General features: G+C 47.6%; 1 long non-coding RNA gene across 1 annotated transcript in view; it reads right to left on the bottom strand.

Annotated features, from left to right (window-relative positions):
• The window catches only part of LOC142658905 (uncharacterized), a 50,815-nt gene extending 50,808 nt beyond the window's left edge, over window positions 1-7 (bottom strand). The window contains exon 1 of the long non-coding RNA XR_012850220.1: window positions 1-7. This exon is cut by the window's left edge and continues 133 nt beyond it. This is a non-coding gene — a long non-coding RNA (uncharacterized LOC142658905).
• Window positions 8-11,840: the final 11,833 nt, after the last annotated feature.

Below are 11,840 nucleotides of genomic sequence, written 5' to 3'. Positions count from 1 at the left end.
GCAGCGACTGTGATCTTACATAAAGATTTTGGCACAAGGACAATGCAATAAGTAAACACAATAATTGTTTGGGCAGATCTAATAGCCGGCAATCTTGTAGCGCTTACTGTGGCAGTTGAAGGATAGGTGAAGGTTTCATCATGTAAGGCTGAATAGCCGGCATTGCATAACAAATCAATGTGACACAACCTTTATGAGGAGAAAAGAAAACGTTACAATAATTGACAGCATCAGACGCCTGGATACAATGTACATTTTGTTAATGTTTTAGTATTTTATTTTTATATTTTCTTTGGGTAACCAGGATGGTGAACTCAGACAAACAAATATTTTGTGCTTTTTATTAAGGGTCTATTCCTTACAGCGGCATATGTCGCCAATAGACCATTATTGTAAAAAAGCGTATAGTGCGCAGTATATGTGTTTTCCTAAACACTGAAAAATAAAGATCTATTAACATATACCAGCCTGCCAAATGCCAAATATTGCCCTGGTATATGTCGGGGTCCAAGGCCACATTTAGCGTTTGTGCTTGGACCGTGTCTTGGCTCATGAGCCAAAAGTACATTTCAATGTGAATATACCCCTGCAGTGTAATAATATGGGATTAAATGTTGGATGTTACATACACTTAGTTTAGGCTGAATTAACACAAGGGGGGGGGGGGGGGGGACTTTTACTTCCTCTCTTTGTATTTAGGATTTCATCCTCGTCAACGTGTTTATTCTCCTATGAAAACCTCTTATTATATTTGTCATAGATGCATTTTATTGACGAATGCAAACACTTCTGGCTGAATACAATCCCATCATATGTAACCAGAACATTAAGTTTCACGAACAAAGCAAGTAAAGTATTCACAAGTATTATCAAGTTACAATAAGAAGCAGTAACAAACAATCAAATCCCGGGGAACAAAAAAACATTAGGTGGTAATACAAATCAGATGTGATGGCAACCACTGAACCCCTGGTAATGTTAACCTATTTACATGTCAGCAAAGATTATCACCATTTTACAGCAGAGTCACTCTGTACATACATTACATTACTTATCCTGTACTGATCCTGAGATATATCCTGAATTATACTCCAGAGCTGCACTCACTATTCTGCTGGTGGAGTCACTGTGTACATACATTACATTACTTATCCTGTACTGATCCTGAGATATATCCTGAATTATACTCCAGAGCTGCACTCACTATTCTGCTGGTGGAGTCACTGTGTACATACATTACATTACTTATCCTGTACTGATCCTGAGTTACATCCTGTATCTCTTTATTTTATATAAATTTACAAAACATAAACTGAAAAACAAATACATAACTAATTCCATATAACCAAAAAGTCACAACCAAATTCTTATAAACAAATTTTCTTATATACATTTCTGTATATGAGAAGAGAAAACCATACCAGACCCGGCCACATACACCCCACTCTTATATACTTACATCTACACTTCATCCGAAACTAAACAATAACTAGAATATATACAAACATCATATAAACGTAATCAAAAGTACCAACAGAAAATCCCCCGACCCGCGTCACCCAAGGGCCTAAAGAAACAACATAATAATGATGATAATAATAATAATAACAAAAACAATCCAAAATCTAATAATACTAATCCCAATTTTTTTTTTTTTTTTTTTTTTTTTTTTTTTTTAAACACACTATACACATCCTGACTTTCCCTAACCTTACCCTTCTTACCTAAACTCCACCACCCCAGCCAGCATCTCGCCTCATGTCCTCTCACGTCCGCATAGTCCAGATGCTGGCCCCCACCACCACACCCAACACCCCAGCCCAGCCCCCCGCCCCATGTCCTCCCATGTCCGCATAGTCCGGGGCTGGGTCAGGCAAACCCCCCCCCCCCCACACCCGACCCCCTCCCAACCTATCTATTAACCCACTTAAGTCTATCCCTATTCTAACAACATTTCTACAATATAATACAATACACATCACCAACTTGTCCAAATACCAAACCATATACAAAATACACCGTACCCGAAAGCACCAAGTTCGGTCGCTTGTAAACCTTTTTCCTGCCATTTCAATCCTAAACAAAACAAAAATCTTCCAGTGCTTACCTAGCCCATCACCAGAGAGGGAGAAGGGAAAGCCCCCCCCCCAGCACCCCCCCAGAGGCCAAGGTACCACGTCCACCGCTGCACCCTCCCTATCGCTTGCCCTATCTCCTTACCCTATTACTAGCCCTTTCTTGACCCTATTGAAAGCTGACCCTATGCTGACCCTCACCTTTCCCTTATTCCGAGCCCTATCTCTATAATTTTTTGGTGCCTCAGCGGAACGCAGACCCCCACCTCCAGTTGAGCACCGGTGACGACCCCCCCTCCCTCATGAAGGCAGACACATTAAGGCACCCAAAAGGAAAAGCCCCTCCAAAGACGAGAGGCTTTGGATGCTCCCAATCTGCCGACCTCCAAAGAATGCACCTTCACCAGGTCACCCATGATATTGCTAACAACCTCATCCACTAGGAGGATTTTCTTCTGGGTAGAAACTAGACATCGTGCATTCCACATAAAGTGCCTGACCACTATACTGACTAGAAACAAGGTGCAATGGTCCCTACCACCGAGGTCTCCGAACACTCCATAGGCCCACCCAGCATAGGAGAGGCTGGTTAGGCCTGGCCAACCAATGGAGGCTCCCACCCTTTTGTATACCTCTGTATTGAAAGGGCAATGAAGCAGGAAATGCTCCATGCTTTCCAGCACTCCGCCACACTCCTCCCGGGGGCAATCCCGATCATCAGAGCTTCTGCACTTTAGATTGTCCCTCACATACAGTCTCCCATGGAAGCAACGCCAAGCCAGATCCCAAAACTTCTGGGGAATCCTCGCTGAATTTAAAAGTTTTAATCCCACCCCGAGGTCACTACTTGGGCAGTCTTTGAGCGCCAGGGGCTTCTGGAAGTGGGTCATCAGGACCCTCTTGTCAAGAAATTTTCTCGACATGGTCCTGATCTCCCACACCTCCAGACCTCACCGGCGAACAATCTTCAGCGCCAGGGTGGCATAAGCCGGGAGATGTCCGTGAGGTGTACGCAGGTCTTTCACTTGCCCTCCTCTCTCCCATTCCTGGAAGAAAGGCCGAAACCACCCCCTGCAGGAGGATATCCACCAAGGAGCCCTCTCTTGCCAGAGGTTTGCCAGGTTGATCTTAACAAAGGTGTTCACTAGGAACACCACCGGGTTAACCATACCTAACCCGCCTAGTGTCCTTGGTAGGTAAGTAACCTCCCTCTTGATTAGGTTGAGCCTGTTCCCCCATAACAGCTGGAAGAACAGGCTATAGACCCGAGTCCAGAGAGGTTCTGGCAAGATGCACACACTGCCCAGGTAAAGCAACATGGGCACCAGGTAGGCCTTGGCCAAGTGAACCCTTTCCCTCAGGGTTAAGGACCAACCCTTCCATTGGTCGACCTTCTGGGCAACTAGATTCAGCCTACCCTCCCAGTTCTTCTTGGGGTAATCACCCGGGCCAAATTCGACTCCTAAGATCTTAGCAGACCCCTGGGGCTCCGGAAGGGTGTCCGGGAGATCAAAATCAGGATCTCCTCCTCCCAGCCAGAGACTCTTGCACTTATCCCGGTTGATCTTGGACCCAGGTGCCAATGAGTAACGCTCCACTTCCGACATCACCCACTCTGCCTCCCCTCTCGAGGAGACAAAAATGGAGACGTCGTCTGGGTACGCAACCACCCTCTGAGTGGCTTCCGGCCCCTCCCGGCCGGCCCCGACTCCCGCCAATGGCCCACGATCGATCCTTTTAAGAAAAGGATCAATTGCGAACGCATATAGCAAAGGGCTCAAGGGACAACCCTGGCGGACACCAGACCCAACCTCAAAGGGGGTTCCAACCCAACCGTTCACCAGTGCAAAAGTCACAGCCCCAGTGTATAAGGTCTGTAGCCAATTGACAAACCCCCCCGGTAGGCCGTACCCCAGAAGGACCGACCAGAGGTACTCGTGGTCCACCCGGTCAAAAGCCTGGCCTGGTCCAAGGACAGGATGTACCCCTCCCACCGACCAGAATTTCCCTGCTCAACTACCTCTCTGACACTGAGGACAGCACTAAACGTGCTGCGGCCTGGAACAGAGCAATGCTGGACCGGCGAAAGGAGCCGGGATGCAAACTTCACCAGCCGATTAAACAGCACCTTTGCGAGAACCTTTCTGTCCGTATTGAGCAGCGCTATGGGACGCCAATTCTCAATACGGGTCGAATCTTTACCCTTCGATAAAACGATCAAGGCCGACCTCCTCATTGACATTGGCAAAGTACCCGAGGAAAGGCACTCATTAAACACCTCAGTCAAGAGGGGAACTAGGGTTCCTTTAAAAGTCTTATAAAACTCGGATGTTAAGCCATCCGGCCCTGGCGATTTTTTGAGGGCAAGCCCATCAATCGCCAGTCCCACTTCCTCTTCCTTGATCGAGTCTATCAAAACACAGAGAGAGGGGTCTATCCCTGGCTCAGGGATGGTTTCAGCCAGGAAAGCTGACATCTCGTCTCGGTTTGGATCTTGCTTCCCCAAGAGGTGCGAGTAGAAGGATCTGACGACCTCCAAGATCCCTGATTTGGATCTCTTCAGAGATCCTGTACTATCAATCAGTCCTGTCACAACCTTACGACTCAATGACATCTTACAGTTCCTGTAGGGGTCGGGCGAGCGGTACCTCCCGAAATCCCTCTCAAGAACTAAAGATGTGTGCCTATCATACTGACACCTCCTGAGCAAAGCTTTCACCGCGGAGATCTCCTCCCCACTACCCCCGGTTGAGACCAGATGTTCGAGTTTCCTCCTCAGTTCCTGATATAGGCGGTACCTACTCATGGACCTGAGGCTCGAGAGCCTGCGGAAAAATCCTGCCACCCGGCCTTTAAACAACTCCCACCACTCAGACTTAGTACCACTGAGATCCAACAAAGGTACCTGGCTCTGAAGAAAATCCTCAAAGGCCTGTCTTATCTCCGCTTCTTCCAAGAGAGTAGAATTCAGCCTCCATTTACCTCTTCCCATCTGGAGGGACTCTGCAATGTTAAAAGAGAAAATAATCATACAGTGATCGGAGAACTCCACCTCAACAACGGACACTGGTGAAGAGATGGCTTCCTCCTTCAAAAAAAACCTGTCTATCCTAGACCTACAACTACCTCTACGATAGGTGAAACCCGTGTGGCCTGGGGTATCCCTGATGTGGATATCCACCAGGCGAGCATCGCTAACTATATTTTTTAATGCTACACTATCATAGGTCAATTTTTTATCTCCGGAACCTCCTCTATCTCGGGGCCTCACGACAGTATTGAAGTCCCCTCCAAAAATAACTTGTCGACCTGAAAAAAGGAAAGGCTTAATCCCCATGAAGAGACTTTTACGGTCCCATTTGCTCTGGGGTCCGTATATATTGATTAATCTTAATTCCTGTCCCCTCATGAGGACATCTAAGATCAAGCACCTCCCCATTTCTAACTCAATCATCCGTCGGCATGTTACCGGTGCGGTGAAAAGGACCGCCACTCTGCTATAGGGCTCAGCCACAAGAGACCAGTAGGAGGGCCCGCGTCGCCACTCCCTCCTAGATTTAACGACGTCTGCCAAAAGTGACAGCCTGGTCTCCTGCAAAAACAAAATGTCGGCTTCAACTCGGCCAAGAAAATCAAAGGCTGCAAATCTCGCCCTATCTGACTTAATGCTGGCAACGTTAATTGATGCCAGCGTCAACGGAGTGGGTGCCGGCATCATGGATGTTTGAGTTAGACGGCTTTCTTCTTCCCACCCCCCCCTCTGTCTGATGAGGACCCCCCTTCTTTGCCTCGCTTCTTGCAAATTGAGGAGTCCATACTCACCACCCTATTCCCATCTTCATCCCCAAGTTCCGGGTCAACCTCCCCCTCTGGGGGCAACGGCCCCTGCAGCAGGGGAGGCTCAATGACTCTAGGGTGCCCTACCATGCCCTCCCTCTTAGTATGAGAGGCTGGAACATCCACGAGAGCATGGTATTGATCAGTAGAGCGCACCAGGGGGGTACAGGATTTACCTTCCTGGGCCAGGGCGGGGCCAGATGTATTTGACCCATGGGTTTTGCCTGGTGTCCCTTTTGCTGTAGGCTGAGTCCTCTCTTCCTCTCCCACACTTTCATAGTGGGAGGACTGAGAGTCCCCAGCACTCTGCTCCCTTTGGATCCTCCTCATCTCCTCGTTCAAAATTTGGCCTCCCCAGGGGCATCAGCTCCAGGGGGGGCATCCAGATCCGAATCAGAGGTCGTCCCAGTTTCCTGGAGCGCCCTCCGCTCCCTCTCCTTCCTTCGCTTCTCCACCTTTCTCTGGCGAGAAGGGGGACCCTTCTTTGCATTCTTCCCTTGCCCCTGTGCCCCATCGTCCCTGCCCGCACCCTCACCGATGGAGGCCTCCCTCCTTTCATCCTCCGCAGGTTTGGAACAAGCATTGACAACAGAGAGAGGACACCGACTGAACGGGTGACCTAAGTCACCACACAGGTTGCAGCGAATCCGGTCACACGATGCGGCTAGATGACCAATCCCACCACAATGAGCACACTTCTGCACCTTGTAGCCTGCACTCAAATTTGAGGGGTCACCACTCCGGTGACACAACTTCGGCTGCCCCTGGTAGAAGACAAGGATCCGATCTCTTCCCAGGAAAGCAGACGATGGTATGTGGGACACCGTCTGTCCCAGACGCTTTAGTTAAACCATAAACATCCAGGCCCCTGACCAGATGCCAAACTCGTCTAAGTTCTTCCGTGGCATCTCTACTACCTCTCCGTACCTTCCCAACCAGGTCATGATATCAATACAAGAGAGTGACTCGTTACGGGTAAGAACAGTCACTCTCTTGGGACCACTTTGGCGAGAAATTGCATGTGCAGCAAAGTCTCGCCAGCCAGGCTCGTCCTTCACAAGCTCGTAGTTCCCCCAGAAGACCTCAAGGCCCCCTAGGTGAACAAAGCTGATGTCAAACTCGACCGAGCCATGAGGATGTATCAAGGCAAAGATGTCACTCGCCTTGAAGCCCATCCCCAGCAGCAGCTCCACCACCCTCTTTCTGGGAGGGCACGCATCATTGCCACGCCACCGGAGACGGACCACAGTCCTCCTGGCTACAGCCTGCCTGCCTGTTGGGAGCGACCACTGATCTCCTCATTGCTCTCGTAAGGCATTTAGACCATATCTGTCTATCCAGAAAGACAGGTCCTTCTGCGCTCCCCCTATGGTTAGGGTTAGCTTTCCCTCTCTTAAAGTGTCCAAGAGACGTTGTTGCAAGTTACCGTCTCCGGACCTTGAGGATGAAGATGGGTGGGCCCGCCGTCCCCCCGCTACGACACCAGCATAAGACCTACCGGAAGTCACAGCAAGAGGAGCGCCAGGCCCATTGTCCCTGGTTGATACCCCATCCCCTCCACCCACCACCTCACCACCTACAGACACAGCACTCAACACCTCATTACCAGCAGACACTCTAGCAACTCTATTTACAGATACCTGCATACCCCCAGCAGTTCCCACATCCACAGCCGCAACTTTTTTATTTAACCCACCAGGTCCCCCTGCAGTCATCCTTCCGGCCAGGCCTGGAAGTGACTCCACAGTGACTCCACAGTGACTCCACCAGCAGAATAGTTAGTGCAGCTCTGGAGTATAATACAGGATGTAACTCAGGATCAGTACAGGATAAGTAATGTAATGTATGTGCACAGTGACTCCACCAGCAGAATAGTGAGTGCAGCAATGGTGAATCTGCAACCTCTGCCCCCTGTATAGTTATGCCCCTGATATTGTGTACATTTGTGCATTTTAAGCGATTGTCTGAATTGGCATCACATAACACGTCCATGACCCAGTATATAGTGGGGTCACTATAAGACCACGTATTCATGACGGTTTTCACTGAACTCTCCCCTTTCTCCATATAAATGGAACCATGGTTAATTTGCACCCCGAGTAATAAGTGTAAAGTGTTAAACACACGGGTGGATGTGGAGGTTGTTGTTAAACATGCTGAATATTTCTCGTTGGATTCGAGTCTTTTACAATTAGTAGATGTGTGTGGAACGAGCCACCAGGTAGTGTCATTATTTGCAGGGAACCTCATTGCAGCTCAGCATGGCGAAGTCTAATAATGGAAATGTAACTGGTGTTTACATAGCGCCCTGGCAGGGATTTTTTTGTAAATGAATAGCGCTCTGCACAAAGTTGCTGTGGCCATTCTACGGGATAAAAGCTGCAATTGACTTATGACATTAATTCAAGGACACAGGACGGGTCCTCGGCTCTGGAAAAAGAATCAAGAACATGTGGTCACACGGAGAAAACGACAAATAACCGAGGCTCTACCTCATTATATTACAACTTTCCTCTAATTCAAAGAGCGAAGCTCCGGGAAAACGTTACAAACGATTTCACCAAATAAAATGGGAACTTTCCAAGTGTCCTACAGGAGCTAATCCCTGATTTCTATGTAAGTGATTTTCTGTACTATATAAAGTGGGATAAATGATTACAGTACCACTGCTTGCTTAGAACTTTTAGAACTCATTCAATCTTGTGCAATCTGCTTTTTGTTATTAGATAAATGATTAGATTAATCAGGCAGTTCCTTTGGAGACCATTTGTGTCGTTTTGTTGTTGTTTTTTTTAAATACTGGGAATTGTAAGAACATCTGATAGAGATTGCTGGGACTCATTTTAACTGGTCAGAAGCAATAATTTCATTGCTATGGCTAAAGCAGTAGCACTGTTCCATGTCAGCGTCACCCAGTCGACTACACTAAGTTTTCCATGAAAAAGTGGAAACTTTACGAAATGGAAACTCAGGATCAGTAAAGGATAAGTAATGTAATGTGTTTACACAGTGACTCCACCAGCAGAATAGTGAGTGCAGCTCTGGAGTATAATACAGGATATATTACTCAGGATCAGTACAGGATAAGTAATGTAATGTATGTACACAGTGACTCCACCAGCAGAATAGTGAGTGCAGCTCTGGAGTATAATACAGGATATATTACTCAGGATCAGTACAGGATAAGTAATGTAATGTATGTACAAAGTGACTCCACCAGCAGAATAGTGAGTGCAGCTCTGGAGTATAATACAGGATATAACTCAGGATCAGTGGAGGATAAGTAATGTAATATATGTACACAGTGACTCCACCAGCAGAATAGTGAGTGCAGCTCTGGAGTATAAGGGCGGGTTCACACATGGCGGAATTTCACTTAAATTCCGCAGCGGACACTCCGCAGCGTTAATCCGCAGCGGAGCCGTTTCTCCATTGACTTTCACTTTAATTTAGCAGTGTTCGTTTACACGATGCGTACAATTCCGCTGCGGAGCATAGGCTGCGGAGCGGAATTTGGTGTCCGCAGCATGCTCTGTCTGTTGCGGAGCAGTGGCGGACTGGTTGCGGACTCATGGCGGAATTTCTCCATTGACTTCAATGGAGAGTCAAAATTCCGCAATGAAGTCCGCAGATCTTATGTGTGCTGCGGAGCGTATTGTTTTTACTACCATGACATTTCTTCATTCTGGCTGGACCTATGTATTTCTAGGTCTACAGCCAGACTGAGGAAGTCAATGGGGCTCCCGTAATGACGGGAGCGTTGCTAGGAGACGTCTGTAAATAGTCACTGTCCAGGGTGCTGAAAGAGTTACGCGATCGGCAGTAACTGTTTCTGCACCCGGGACAGTGACTACCGATCTCAATATACATGTATCTGTAAAAAAAAATATAAGTTCATACTTACCGAGAACTCCCTGCGTCTGTCTCCAGTCCGGCCTCCCAGGATGACGTTTCAGTGTAAGTGACGGCTGCAGCCAATCACAGGCCAAGCACAGGCTGCAGCGGTCACATGGACTGGAGCGTCATCCAGGGAGGTCGGGCTGGATGCCGAAAGAGGGACGCGTCACCAAGACAACGGGCGGTAAGTATGAATTTCTTTGACTTTCACTAGGGAAAGTGCTGTCCCTTCTCTCTATCCTGAACTGAATAGGGAGAAGGGAAGCACTTTTCCTGCAGTCCGCAGCGGCCAGTCCGCATCAATTTTCTGCACATTTTGTGCAGATCCGCAGCCGTAATCCGCAACCCGGATTAGGTGCGGCATTGATGCGGACAGTTGCGGAGGAATTCCGCCATGTGTGGTCATGCCCTAATACAGGATGTATCTCAGGATCAGTACAGGATACGTAATGTATGTACACAGTGACTCCACTAGCAGAATAGTGAATGCAGCTCTGGAATATAATACAGGATATAACTCAGGATCAGTGCAGGATAAGTAATGTAATGTATGTACACAGTGACTCCACCAGCAGAATATTGAGTGCAGCTCTGGAGTATAAAACAGGATGTATCTCAGGATCAGTACAGGATACGTAATGTATGTACACAGTGACTCCACCAGCAGAATAGTGAGTGCAGCTCTGGAGTAAAATACAGGATATAACTCAGGATCAGTGCAGGATAAGTAATGTAATGTATGTACACAGTGACTCCTCCAGCAGAATAGTGAGTGCAGCTCTGGAATATAATACAGGATATAACTCAGGATCAGTACAGGATAAGTAATGTAATGTATGTACACATTGACTGCACCAGCAGAATAGTGAGTGCAGCTCTGGAGTATAATACAGGATGTAACTCAGGATCAGCACAGGATAAGTAATGTAATGTATGTACACAGTGACTCCTCCAGCAGAATAGTGAGTGCAGCTCTGGAATATAATACAGGATATAACTCAGGATCAGTACAGGATAAGTAATGTAATGTATGTACACATTGACTGCACCAGCAAAATAGTGAGTGCAGTTCTGGAGTATAATACAGGATGTAACTCAGGATCAGCACAGGATAAGTAATGTAATGTATGTACACAGTGACTCCACCAGCAGAATAGAGAGTGCAGCTCTGGGGTATAATACAGGATATAACTCAGGATCAGTACAGGATAAGTAATGTAATGTATGTAAACAGTGACTCCACCAGCAGAATAGTGAGTGCAGCTCTGGAGTATAATACAGGATATAACTCAGGACCAGTACAGGGTAAGTAATGTAATGTATGTACACAGTGACTCCACCAGCAGAATAGTGAGTGCAGCTCTGGAGTATAATACAGGATGAAACTCAGGATCAGTACAGGATAAGTAATGTATGTACACAGTGACTCCACCAGCAGAATAGTGAGTGCAGCTCTGGAGTATAATACAGGATGTAACTCAGGATCAGTACAGGATAAGTAATGTAATGTATGTGCACAGTGACTCCACTAGCAGAATAGTGAGTGCAGCTCTGGAGTATAAGGGCATGACCACACATGGCGGAATTCCTCCGCAACTGTCCGCATCAATGCCGCACAGAATCTGCGTTGCAGATTCTGCAGCGGATCTGCACAAAATGTGCAGAAAATTGATGCGGACTGGCCGCTGCGGACTGCAGGAAAAGTGCTTCTCTTCTCCCTATTCAGTGCAGGATAGAGAGAAGGGACAGCACTTTCCCTAGTGAAAGTCAAAGAAATTCATACTTACCGCCCGTTGTCTTGGTGACGCGTCCCTCTTTCGGCATCCGGCCCGACCTCCCTGGATGACGCTCCAGTCCATGTGACCGCTGCAGCCTGTGCTTGGCCTGTGATTGGCTGCAGCCGTCACTTACACTGAAACGTCATCCTGGGAGGCCGGACTGGAGACAGACGCAGGGAGTTCTCGGTAAGTATGAACTTATATTTTTTTTTACAGATACATGTATATTGAGATCGGTAGTCACTGTCCCGGG

Source organism: Rhinoderma darwinii, chromosome 8 (assembly GCF_050947455.1).
Source record: "Rhinoderma darwinii isolate aRhiDar2 chromosome 8, aRhiDar2.hap1, whole genome shotgun sequence".
Taxonomy (NCBI): domain Eukaryota; kingdom Metazoa; phylum Chordata; class Amphibia; order Anura; family Rhinodermatidae; genus Rhinoderma; species Rhinoderma darwinii.
The sequence above is the reverse complement of the archived record's forward strand: the minus strand, read 5'-3'. Positions and strand labels throughout refer to the sequence as shown.